General features: G+C 29.8%; 1 protein-coding gene across 1 annotated transcript in view; it reads right to left on the reverse strand.

Annotated features, from left to right (window-relative positions):
- The window catches only part of LOC142339999 (uncharacterized), a 32,797-nt gene that overhangs the window by 6,052 nt on the left and 12,569 nt on the right, over nucleotides 1-14,176 (reverse strand). The gene's annotated exons all lie outside the window — the stretch shown is intronic.

The raw sequence follows: 14,176 nt of genomic DNA on the forward strand, positions 1-14,176 counted from the left end.
AGAAAACAGTTCGCCGGCAACGATATTTTTGCATCAAGAAAGATAAGGTTTCCTCAATCCACAAGTAAGGATAACAAAAACCATTGAAAAAATTAGTACGAGTTGTCTAGTAAGAACTCAAAAGCGACTTGATGGTACAGTCAGAGAGCTGACTTGTCCCATTCGAAAAAGAGAACCCCAAAAATTAGTTATGCGAAAGGAAAACTGCAGATGTTTCATTGGATGAGGATTAAAAAGAAACAGCGTCAACTGCATAGTGAACTTTGACACAATAAGACCTCGACAGCAAAGACTTAACGAGCTCTCTTAACAATGTGCAATCAGAACTCAAACCATTTTTTTCAGCAATCAGCGTGTTCAACTAATTCACATTTAATTTCGACCATTCCCCTTCTTGACAGAAAATTTATGGGTAACGACGACAACGACGGCAACGACGAGGACGACGACAATGCATACAACGCAATCAACTTCCAAAACCTAGCTTTTAAAAACAATACTCGATTTAACTTCTGAGGAACCACGACAACGCCTACTAGTTGTATAAATTTCATATCTGAAATCAGGTCTTTGACAAAGGTGTTAAGTACTAAGAATTAGTCGATTCACGAAAACAAGAACACAACTTGTCTTTTCCCTGACGGAGATCCGAGGCTTCGATTCGTAAAATTCAATATAAAAACATCTTCAACTAAATTGATGATTTTTTTCGATCTCATGAGACCTCGGTTTGGTGTTTTTCAGCGAAAAGTTTGATTATCATAGTATTTCGTTTTGTGGAAAGGGGAAGAAGAAACACAACAATTTAATTTGTTTTGCATACATCATCTCTGAGAAACTCTCTAAGGAAAATTTGCCTCGGCGAATTTGTATGGTGTCTCATTGAGTTGAATGTATTTAACATTTCAATACATTAGTTCAGGAAGATAGTAAAGGAACAAAGAATTTAAGTTGCCAAATGTGAAAACCGTACCAAAGTTTTTCAATAACTTTATCACCAAACAGTATACAATTGTCACAGAACTGATTATCAAATTTGTTTTCAGTTCAATGCCTTCTGAAAAAAAATTACTAACTATTACATGCTTCGGAAAATGCTGCAAACTTTTTACAGTTTTTTTATTGCTTCAAAATCTTTTCCTTTTCTTTATTTTCGATAGTCAAACTTAACAACTTCAATTTTATGAATCTGGTCATGCCTAACATTTGCTTTTTCAATTAATTGAATTCTGTTTCTTTTCGTCTCCCCCCCCCCCCAAAAAAAAGATTCAGGATTTTGTTTCACATTTTTTATAAGCGATTAAAAAGAAGTTTTGCAATTCAATGGAGGCCATTCTTATTGTCATAAAGCATTCCACTAAAACTTGTTTGTACATCGATTGAGCTATGATAACCGTGAAAATTAGCTTTCAAAGAAGTATGAAACCAAAATGTTTAACCTATTGTTGCGATTTTCTCCATTTCTGAATTAAAGAGATTTTTCAAAATCGAAAATATTATGTTCAATTTCGCAGTCAACTTGTTGCTGTACAGCCATCGTTTATCTTTCTTTTGAACTATGCTTTAGTGAAGTGCATCAAATTAATTAAGTTGATTTGACTACAATCTGTGGGATAAAAGAGCTGATTGCATTGAACATGACAAACCAATTTATTTTGGTGCTATTGTTTTATATTTTAGCCATTTTTATATGTATTAAACCAAAAATTAAATATTTCAACTCAAACTTTGGGGTTTAAAATTTTATTAAACGGATACTAACATATTAGGTTCCTCTAAATCTAAGCAAGAATTTAGTAGTGAAAATATAGAAGAAATTATAATTTTAAAGCCAAGAGCATATAGTTTTAAGGGCGCCGTTGACACGGAGAAAGAGACTATGTGAAAGAATAGAGTGAACAAAATAATTACTCTAACGATTTAGAGAATGCTATAGAGAGGGTTGTAACTGGAAGATCAGAAAGCAGACAATCAAATGGCAACAACTATTAAAACTTAAAGAAGTTTAAACAATTTTCATGATGAACGATTCTTTATAAATATTAATTAGTGTTACACTCTGGTTAAGAGTTTCTTTTTATTTCAGACGGATTTCAAAATATGACAAGGAAACTTCTCAAGACAAAATTTAAAGTAACATCGAATTAATTCTAATTTCACTTAACAAAACCTTTTGCAAAATTGAAAATATTATGTTCAATTTTACAGTCAACTTGTTGCTGTACAGCCATCGTTTATCCTTCTTTAAAATTATGCTTTAGTGAAGTGCATCAAATTCATTAAGTTGATTTGACTCCAATCTGTGGGATAAAAGAGCTGATTGCATTGAATATGACAAACCAAATTATTTTGGTGCTATTGTTTTATATTTTAGCCATTTTTATGTATTAAACCCAAAATCAAATATTTCAACTCAAACTTGGGGTTTTAAAGTTTTACTAAATGGACACTAACATTTATAGTTCCTCTAAATATAAGCAAGAAATTAGTAGTAAAATTATAGAAGAAATTTTAATTTTAAAGCCGAGAGCATATAGTTTTAAGGGCGCTCTTGACAAGGAGAAAGAGACTATGTGAAAGAATAGAGTGAACAAAATGATTACTCTAACGATTTAACGAATGATATAGAGAGGGTTGTAACTGGAAGTTCAGAAAGCAGACAATCAAATGTCAACAACTATTAAAACTAAAAGAAGTTTAAACAATTTTCATGATGAACGATTCTTTATAAATAATAATTAGTGTTACACTCTGGTTAAGAGTTTCTTTTTATTTGAGACGGATTGCAAAATATGACAAAGAAACTTCTAAAGACAAAATTTAAAGTAACATCGAATTAATTCTAATTTCATTTAAGAAAACTTTTTGCAAAATTAAAAATATTATTTTCAATTTTACAGTCAACTTGTTGCTTTACAGCCATCGTTTCTCTTTCTTTAGAATTATTTTTTAGTGAAGTGCATCAAATTAATTAAGCTGATTTGACTAAAATCTGTGGGGTAAAAGAGCTGATTGCATTGAATATAACAAACCAATTTAGTTTGGTGCAATTGTTTTATGTTTTAGCCATCTTTTTATGTATTAAACCCAAAATTAAATATTTCAACTCAAACTTGGGGATTAAATTTTTATTAAATGGATACTAACATATTAAATTCCTGTAAATCTAAGCGAGAATTTCGTAGTGAAAATATAGAAGAAATTATAATTTTAAGGCCAAGAGCATATAGTTTTAAGGGCGCTGTTGACAAGGAGAAAGAGATTATGTGAAAGAATAGAGTGAAAAAAATGATTACTCTAACGATTTAACGAATGATATAGAGAGGGTTGTAACTGAAAGTTCAGAAAACAGACAATCAAATGGCAACAACTATTGAAACTAAAAAAAAGTTTAATTAATTTTGATGATCAACGATTCTTTATGAATATTAATTAGTGTTACCCTGTGGTTAAGAGTTTCTTTTTATTTGAGACGGATTTCAAAACATGACAAGGAAACTTCTAAAGACAAAATTTAAAGTAACATCGAATTAATTCTAATTTCGTTTAACAAAACCTTTTGCAAAATTGAAAATTTTATGTTCAATTTTACAGTCAACTTGTTGCTGTACAACCATCGTTTGTCTTTCTTTAGAATTTTTTTAGAGAAATGCATCAAATTAATTAAGTTGATTTGACTACAATCTGTGGGGTAAAAGAGCTGATTGCATTGAATATGACAAACCAATTTAGTTTGGTGCAATTGTTTTATGTTTTAGCCATCTTTTTATGTATTAAACCCAAAATTAAATATTTCAACTCAAACTTGGGGGTGTAAAATTTTATTAAATGGATACTAACATATTAAGTTCCTGTAAATCTAAGCAAGAATTTACTAGTAAAAATTTGGAAGAAATTATAATTTTAAAGCCAAGAGCATATAGTTTTAAGGGCGCTTTTGACAAGGAGAAAGAGATTATGTAAAAGAATATAGTGAACAAAATGATTAATCTAACGATTTAACGAATGATATAGAGAGGGTTGTAACTGGAATTTCAGAAAGCAGAAAATCAAATGGCAACCACTATTAAAACTAAAAGAAGTTTAAACAATTTTCATGATGAACGATTCTTTTTAAATATTAATTAGTGTTAAACCCTGGTTAAGAGTTTCTTTTTATTTGAGACGCATTTCAAAATATGACAAAGAAACTTCTAAAGACAAAATTTAAAGTAACATCGAATTAATTCTAATTTCATTTAACAAAACCTTTTGCAAAATTGAAAATATTAATTTCAATTTTACAGTCAACTTGTTGCTTTATAGCCATCGTTTATCTTTCTTTAGAATTATTTTTTTATTGAAGTGCATCAAATTCATTAAGTTGATTTGACTACAATCTGTGGGATAAAAGAGCTGATTGCATTGAATATGACAAACCAATTTATTTTGGTGCTATTGTTTTATATTTTAGCCGTTTTTTATGTATTAAACCCAAAATTAAATATTTCAACTCAAACTTGGGGATTAAAATTTTATTAAATGGATACTAACATATTAAATTCCTGTAAATCTAAGCGAGAATTTCGTAGTGAAAATATAGAAGAAATTATAATTTTAAGGCCAAGAGCATATAGTTTTAAGGGCGCTGTTGACAAGGAGAAAGAGATTCTGTGAAAGAATAGAGTGAAAAAAATGATTACTCTAACGATTTAGCGAATGATATAGAGAGTGTTGTAACTGAAAGTTGAGAAAACAGACATTCAAATGGCAACAACTATTGAAGCTAAAAAAAGTTTAAACAATTTTGATGATCAACGATTCTTTATGAATACTAATAAGTGTTACCCTGTGGTTAAGAGTTTCTTTTTAGTTGAGACGGATTTCAAAATATGACAAAAAAACTTCTAAAGACAAAATTTAAAGTAACATCGAATTAATTCTAATTTCATTTAACAGAACCTTTTGCAAAATTGAAAATATTATGTTCAATTTTACAGTCAACTTGTTGCTGTACAACCATCGTTTGTCTTTCTTTAGAATTTTTTTTAGTGAAGTGCATCAAATTAATTAAGTTGATTTGACAACAATCTGTGGGATAAAAGAGTTGATTGCAGTGAATATGACAAACCAATTTATTTTGGTGCTATTGTTTTATATTTGAGCCATTATTATATGTATTAAACCCAAAATTAAATATTTCAACTCAAACTTGGGGGTTTAAAATTTTATTAAATGGATACTAACATATTAAGTTCCTGTAAATCTAAGCAAGAATTTAGTAGTGAAAATATAGAAGAAATTATAATTTTAAAGCCAAGAGCATATAGTTTTAAGGGCGCTGTTGACAAGGAAAAAGAGATTATGTAAAAGAATATAGTGAACAAAATGATTACTCTAACGATTTAACGAATGATATAGAGAGGGTTGTAACTGGAAGTTCAGAAAGCAGACAATCAAATGGCAACAACTATTAAAACTAAAAGAAGTTGAAACAATTTTCATGATGAACGATTCTTTATAAATATTAATTAGTGTTACACTCTGGTTAAGAGTTTCTTTTTATTTGAGACGGATTTCAAAATATGACAAAGAAACTTCTAAAGACAAAATTTAAAGTAACATCGAATTAATTCTAATTTCATTTAACAAAACCTTTTGCATAATTGACATCAATGTTTCTCTATTGTTTGGTAAGATTTTAGGTAAAAGCTTTAGCGGTCCTCGAGTTGGACTTTATCATCTTTAGCTGGGACGTTTACCATTGGACTATATTTGCTTCCTTATTTTAACCTAATTAAGCTTAAAAATAATTCATATTGCGTTGGTTGGTCGTAAACATTATTCAGGTACATCTAACTGTTTTTCTTCAATAATAAACACAAGTGAATTTTTAAAAATGCACGTTCAAACAGTAAAAGAGATAAATCAATGATTGTATCTGATCAAACCATAGAAGTTACAAGTGTTAGTAGAGCAAATATCTCCGGGAAGAATTTTGCAAACAATCCAATAAGAGCAAGTTAAATTGATACAGGTGCAGCAACTAAAAATCCAAAACAAGCTTTAGCTGCAACTCCTGACTTTTTTCAATTTTGATACCACACTGAAGGTATGAAAGTAGTACAAAAAAGTAGATGTTTATACTTAGGTACAAAAGGTTGTAATTGACGGTTAAGTGTAATTAATATTATAGATTAATTATAAAATTAATGGTAAACTGCTACTGTTATTTTTGTTTTTAATGGTTAATAATAATTATGTGTTATTGAAAAATAGTTTTATTTATTTAAATATATAATTGTTAGTATTGAAAAATACTTATAATCTTAGTTTACTAAATGTTTGATTTAGTTTTCTGATTTTTTTATAGTATTCATAAAACTAATATTCAGGTGAAAAATGATATTCAATTTTTTTGTCTTCTTTTCTTAATCCCTTTCTTAATCTTTTCTATTCTAACACTTTTAAAAAAGTTCTAACATTCCTATTATTACGCTCAACTTCAACTTTAGACCTTTGCAACTTTTTCCCATAACATTTACCTTCTATTGTTTCTCTATTACTAACTTCCATTTTATAGATTGATAGATGGGGTTTAAGAACTTCTTTAATTTTAATTAACATCTATTACGATTTGATGTATATTCCCTCAAAGAGATGTTATCTTTATCAGCATATCTTATATAATCATCAAAATTTAGTTTGACTTGCCACGGACGGAGTTAAAAAAGCATCATTCAGTATATTAATCTAATTATTATCATCAAAGATAAGTTTTGCATTAACAAATGTGTGTAATAATGGTTTGTTAAATCTCTCTGAAATTAGAGTTTTTTAATTTGATTTAAGTTCAGTATAATTTTTTTACTATGTTCTGTGAGTAATAGCTTAAAAATTTTATGAAAAACTTTAAGGCTTCTGAAAACCCACAATTGTTCTATAAATCTACTTTTGGAACCATTCCTTGGATCAATTAAAATGTTGCATCGATAAAAGATATACCTATTTTTTTTCTTCTAAAACAAATTGCAGAGCCTGTTTTGTTAAGATTTCTATTACCGTTAATACGTGATTATAGTTGCAATTGTATTTTCCTACAGATGATTTATCAATAAAATCTGCAGACCAAACCTCTGTCTTTTTTATAAGAATAATAGTTTTTTTAAACATCTTTTCATGAGGTCTAAAAATATATTTTGGTAGCTGTTGTTGTTGTTGTTGTTGTTCTTGTTGTTGTGGTTGTTGCTTTATTATCCTTAACAATCGAATGACCATAATCAAGTATAAATTTATCTAGTTGTTCTTGATTAATAATGTGGATTGATTATATTTGTTTAAACCTCTTTATCATCTCATCATGTATACCATTAAGTCCTGATTTTGTATCTAGTATTAATATTTCTAATCTTTCTAACAGGGAATATTTTTAGTGGAACAAGCGTATCCTTTTACAGACTAAGTGGTTAACTTGAGTTTTGTATGTGGTAGACAGGCCACAAGCATTACATTCTGATTTTAAACGGTTTGGTATTTAGTTGCATCTGCTTTTTCCATTTTAATATTTTTTGATGTATTAACTTGTAATTCCAATTGGTTTAATTGCTCTCATTTCATCTATAAAAGCAGTCTTTTCATTGTTAACTGTAAAATTCCCAAATTTGTAATTAATTAATGTAAGGTGTAATGAAACTTCTGATACGCTTGAATTCGTGTTGCTAACTTCAAAAGAGCTTGTAATGTTTTGCTCTGTAATTTTTTTTGTAAATCCAGGTTATGGTTTTGTAATTTTACAATTTTGGCTAACAATTCAATTAATTCTGCTAAGTTACCGTAATGTTCTTGTTATCTTAAATTATCGTGTAATCTACTTCGTTTGTTTTTTTTTAGTTTGTTTTATTTATCAGTCTTTCTACTTTACTCATTTTTTATTCCTTCAGACTTTTATGATATAGTTTCATAATTTAGTAAAAATGTTTTTTGGACAGTGAAAGTTATCGGTTAATTTCTGTATCATAATTGATAGTTAAAAATTTATATTAGCAAAAATATTTCAGAAAAACCTTCATTTTTACACTAAAGCATTTGATTTCTGTTTTTTGAAAAAACTATACCTCTGGCGGGGTTGTTGACCTTTACTCACATTTTTTGGAGCTGAATAGGACAAAAGAAATGCTATATTTTATTACCTTATCACCGCTAGTTAAAATTATTATTTTAGCAAATATTCAAGACTGATTTTAGTTCTTACACTAATACAGTTGATTTCTGTAATTTTGAACAGTTATTTTTTGTTTGGGTTACTGTTCTGACCCCACTTTAGTGGGGAAGGAGGAACTATATACTCAACTGGGTTTTTTTTTTGTTCAGTCAATTTTGGCCGACCGATATATTCATCGTAGAGAATTGTGAGGGGTATCATTAAAAAGCCCGTCCAGCGTAGAATACGGAATGAAAAAGATTTTTTCAATTTTCGTGTTTTACAGAGTGTTATCCATGTTTAGACTTTTGTGAACATTCGACTGTTTTTGTTCACTTTTTCAGTTATTTTTGTCAAAAATTTGGCACAATTTCGTTAACATTATTCAAAATAAGTTGCAATTTTTAACTGCAGAGTGTTGTTATTACCATTAGAGATGGAAGAGCGTTGCTGAATGGTTTGATTGAAGTTTTTTGGCTAAAATTTTGATAAAATTTTCAAAATTCTAACTTTCTTCATCAACAATGGCACAAAATTTGCTTTTTTGGTCTCCTTCGTTAAAGTTTGCCAGACTTAGTGACCTAGCAACCTTGACAAAGACTCCCTAATCTCAGAAAGAGCGCTAGTTGCAGTTAGGTGCCGTATAAAAGTCTTCCGGAATTAAAACATTGCTGTTTTTTGAAGATTTAACTCGATAATTATACAAAATGCATTTTTTTTCAATATTTGAAGAATTCCACAAGCATAGTATTTGCGAATTCCACATTTGGTCAAGTTCGCAAATACTTGAAACACTTGGTCGGTTTGCTGGGCGCGCAACAAAATCAAGGAGAGGTTCATTAATATCATGGACTCTGAGAATCAGAGACTTTTTAGTTTTCTTTTTGATGCTGCCTTCTTTCAAAATATTTTGCTTTTGTTTTTTTAATGTTAATTACTGACAAAATGTTTGATTCATGGTTCCATTAATGACAGTTCTCATTTACGTAAAATTGAGACCAAATGTAGATAAAGTTTGTTTCCGGAGAACCAAAGGGTTTTTATGGCTTTGAGGAAGAATTTTAGAAAAATTTAACTGAATTCTTGTCTTTTGCCTTCAATTGTTATTCTTTTGGCATTCTTTCTCTTTTTTAAGTTTAACCACTCAAAGATCTAAATTTCTTCCTCAAAAGGTGCAGGAGAGCTTTTTCTATTCATTCGGTTGTTACCTAATGTCTCTTATGTTATTGAAGGTAGTTGTCTTAAGGAATTTTCTGCGACTTTTTGAAATTGTCAATTTTTTATAATATTTTAGTCAACATTTTGCTTATTCTCAGTAAGTGCAGGTCAAACTTTCTTCCCTATTGAATAAAAACCCATTTTTGGCCGATTATTTTGACAGAAGGTTTTCTTGCTTTTGGTACTAAGAGTTTTCATACAAAATTTTCTCATTTTTGTGCATAATTGCGCATTTTTGGTGTTGTTTTTGTTTCTTTTGTAAATCGTCATATTATTTAACAATCTAACTGAAAAAAATTTACAAAATTTGAAACTGAAAATATTTTTTGTTTTCATAACAAATGGTTTGAAGGGCTAGGACAACGTTCTCTTGCAGAAATTCGTAGAGTTTTTTTTTTCTTTTTTGTTGATAGTTTTTGTTGTCATATGCCAAATATTGTGTAATTAAAGGTCTCAGTGGTCAACTATAGACAAACAAGTTAACATAAATAACTTATATCGGCAAAAGCTAATGGTTGTTTTGACTTTCAAATTAAATTTCTAAAAAAAGTGTAATAGTATTCTTCAACTTATACCTTTTTCTGGTTTGCGTTTTTTTCGTATTTTACAATGTTTTATAATTTTTGTAAATGATCCTCATTATTTAGAGCTCTTTTTAATGTTTTGCTGAATCAAACAATAATTTTTCTGTTGTTAAAGCTTTTTAAATGATGTCTTCACTGTTTAGACAATTTGTTTCAGAAAAATTTTGTTATTTTGCATACTTTTCAGTTCCTATGGTTCTTTTTGTAGTCATTTTGTGATAGTCATTTTACAGCAATGTGTTATGATGATCAAAAGAGACCAAATGAAGATTTTATATTCTCGCGTTTAATGTCTTATAAACTTAATGGCTTCGAAACTGTGGTTTCCTAAAGTTGTTTGTGAAACTTATTAGATCCGCTTGTATTTAATGTTATTTTATAGTCTTATTATTTATTCTGATTAATGACAGTCGCAATTAGTTTTCCGAATAGTTGCAAGACAAACTGTCTACTCTTTTAGTCGAAAGCTTTTGTTGGCTATGAATTTTGAAAGTATTTGTTTTTAATAAAAAAAGAGATTTTTGAGGTTTGCCAATTTTATTTCTGTTAAATTGTAGCTAAGCATCTGTATATACAATTCGCATCATTTATTTTTTGAAATACTGTTTGTTCTCCTGAACAGTTTTATTTTCCTCAAATGGTCTTTCTTCGGAACAAACAGTTTTCATAAAACCAATTTTTCTTGATTTTTGCAAATTTGCCCTTTTTTTGTAGGTTTTCGTTTCCTTTTCACAGTATCACAATACTGGGCGTCATTTGACTTACAAAAGTGTCATCTGCAAAAAATGCAAACGAAGATTTCTATTGTTTTTAGTGATCAGCTTAATATTAAACTGATTGGGGGTACATCGTTTTTGTGCATAATTTTTCGTGCAAATTTTTCGTTTTTGCCTGTATTTGTCGTTCTTTTTGTAATCGTAAGACATACCCTAGATATTGAAAGACCTAAGTCGCTCTCTATTGAGGTATAAAAGACTCTCTCAATGATTTCATTTGATGCGTAAGGTTTCTAATCAGTTCGAATTTAATTCTTTTTTTTTAAAAAAAAAAGCAATGTTTTAAAAATCTTTTGCCGCTTTTGCTCATTTCTAGTCGACTTGTTGCCAATCTGCATTGAGGAAAAGTCCCTTATTTTGTCCTAAAAAGTACCGGTGAATCTTCTTAGTATAAATTTTATCTGATGCAATTTTGATTTGGTTATTACTGGTTTTCAAAATTTGGACAAGGAGTTTTGGTCGTAATTATTATTTGTATCTATTTGATTTTTGCCGTCTTTTCTGGTAGTCATATTATGGTAGCCACAGGTCTCATAGGCCCTCTAGAGTGGATTGTTTTATTCTTTTAGTAGTTTGTTGAACGATATGTTGATATGTTAATATTTTTTTTATCTCTTCGTCATTTGGTAGACAATTAAGTGAAAAATATAGATGAGCGGGGTCGGAACTTAATGTCGGAACGCACATTACCAAGCCTCCTTGTTGATCTTCACTTATAATTATTTGCCTTGGAGAGGAAAAAACTTATGTTAAGTATACAACGTTATACTGCAATGTATTATTGAAAAACCATTCTATCGCTGATCTTGGAACATTACTCCAATATCACTGTGTAAAGCTGCCGCTAACTTGCTGCAACAAAAAACATGAACCTATACTTTGAATGAAAACTTCGATTATCAGTCAAATGTTTAGTCGCAACACAATACTCAAGAAATTAGGTGAAGAAGAATTGTTACATCTGTACCACCGCTCAATTTTCACAATTCCGTCGAACATCATAGTTGAGATAAGCTACAAAAAATTGAAACCAAAATTTATTGTGGAGAAAAACTGGTTGGTGGCTTTAGTTTTATTTTTTTTTCAACGTCATGGAAAAACCTTTAAAACAGAACCATTTAAGTTAAATTTATTCATAGAGAAATGGTAAATAGTACCAACCGTCTTTTATCTTTTGTTTTTATGATGACTGAAAAAGTTGTGACTTTATCATGTTTTTAGGGTGGTTAAAAAAGTTGCCATTTTGTGTAATACTTACAGAGTACTACATTAATAGTGCCATCAGTATTGCCACCCTCTTTTGGATTTCTTCTTTGAAAATCATGAGAAAAATGCGCGGACTCGAATAGATTAGATCTGATTCTATCTATAGCCACTGTTACTAAATACATCATTTCTAGTTTATCTTAAAAATCAAAATGTTTCGACTGCAGCTGCCTTGAATAGCGTAGAAATTGTTTTATCCAATTTTTTGAAGTTTGTCTGCAATTGTCGAGATATAATTTTGCACTTGATGTTGAATTGGTGGAATTATTTTGTTTTCTTAAAACAGCCAGGAAATACCAATGTTGTCGTTGCCAATGTTAAAAATAATTCATCTGAAGCTTGAACATTGATGTTTGTGATGCAGAAAAATTTATAGTGTAGCAATCACAGGTAACGTCAACGTAAAATAGTTTGATTACTTCTTTGGAAACGTGTGCTGTTTAAAATGAACAGCAAACTTAGTCACCCTTCTGTGATTCCGTTGAAATGTTTTTGCCTAAGTTATATGCAACAAACCTAAAGATATTTGAACTCAGTGCACTGTTAAGTTGTAAGGCCTGGCTTTGTGTCAGCATTCATCCATTCCTGTTAATAAAGCTTCACAAATTGACTTGTTATTGACTCCGTGATCAGCGCAAAACAATAATGAAGTTTCGATAGTGAAGTCCGTTTTATCTAGAAGGAGCAGTTTTTTTGTTGCTCAACGTTATCCATTTTCTATTATGAGATCAGCAAAAATCACTAAAAAATGCAGCAACAAGAAATAACTTTTGGTGTCCCCTCCTAAGCATAGCCGGCAGATTGCCAGTAAATAGCCGCCGTTGACGCGCTAGATGCACATCGGGACTGAAACAGAAAAAAAAGAAGAGATAGAAAATGATTAAGTTTTTTCCTAAGTTTCATAAAAGGTTCTAATTCAGTCTGCACATTCAGTTAGATTTAAAACCTATACTTATTTCAGCTTCTAAACTAAAGGGTATTAAGCTTAAAACTAGTATCATTTAGCAATCGCTCGATAATGGACTTTGATAACCTAATTCAAAAAAATTTAATGACCGGGCTTTATCAGTTCATCAAGTTTCTTTTGGTTTTGATCTTTTAACGTTGGGCGTATTCTTTAAATTACGTATTTCAATGCAGCCTGAAAAAACTCAGAAACCAAAGAGCTCAAAAAGTGAAGCAACTCAGAAATGGAACGTGAAAATCTTGGCTTATGTAAAACGAAAAACGCGATCAAAAAGTAAAGCGAATTAAAAACAAAGCCGGAAAAAATCCGAAACCGACCTGAAGCGTCAAATTTCCCAAAAAATCTGTAATTGCAGCTGAAACCATTTTTTTCTGGACTATTAACTCATTGTCTGATTACCTCCCCATATCTGATCTTAAAATTAGTGAAAGTTAAACAACTGTCATCAAGAGAAACAAACTGCGGCAAAGTAACAAAATTAATGAAGACGTTTGATAACGTTAAAAAATCCGACGTAATCAGAGCGGTCATAATACTCATATGTTTGAAAAATTGACAGGACGATCAATTGCCCTCACCTAATTCACGATTCTAATCTCAAAAAGGTCGGGATTCTAATCTCTCAAAAGATCTTAGAAACTAATTTAATTTTTTCAAAAAAGAAAGCTCAAAAATAGGAATCAGAAAATCACCACAGTTTGATTTCTAATCACTGCAATTGAAACAAAACAACACATACTTGTTCCTTGTTGTATATGTGCTAGATAACATGATTTTATATTAATTCAAAAATTAAATTTATCTGAGAAAAGACATAGGCAACAGAATAAAATGCAAAATAAACAAATGCAAAATCCCTTAAAAACAATACCGAGGCCAGACAAAAATTGCAATAATTAGTAATTAATAAAAAATTTCTCTAGCAAACTTGAAGTACTGCTTTTTGTTGAATGAAATCAACTGCAAATCAAAAAAATGGCAAAAACGTACAAAAAAAGAAAAAAAATAGAATGCCACGAACTAGAATTTGAAGAATATAGACACAATGTTAGGAAGATTGTAAAAAAGACTATTTCTTGATTTTTGAAAGTTAAAAATCATATTAAAAAAAAACAAAAAAAATTTGATTCTCTGTAACTATCTCAGTTGTAATCTACAACAGCTGTTATCAAAATTGATCATTACG

Source organism: Convolutriloba macropyga, chromosome 5 (assembly GCF_964194025.1).
Source record: "Convolutriloba macropyga chromosome 5, txConMacr16.3, whole genome shotgun sequence".
NCBI lineage: Eukaryota > Metazoa > Xenacoelomorpha > Acoela > Convolutidae > Convolutriloba > Convolutriloba macropyga.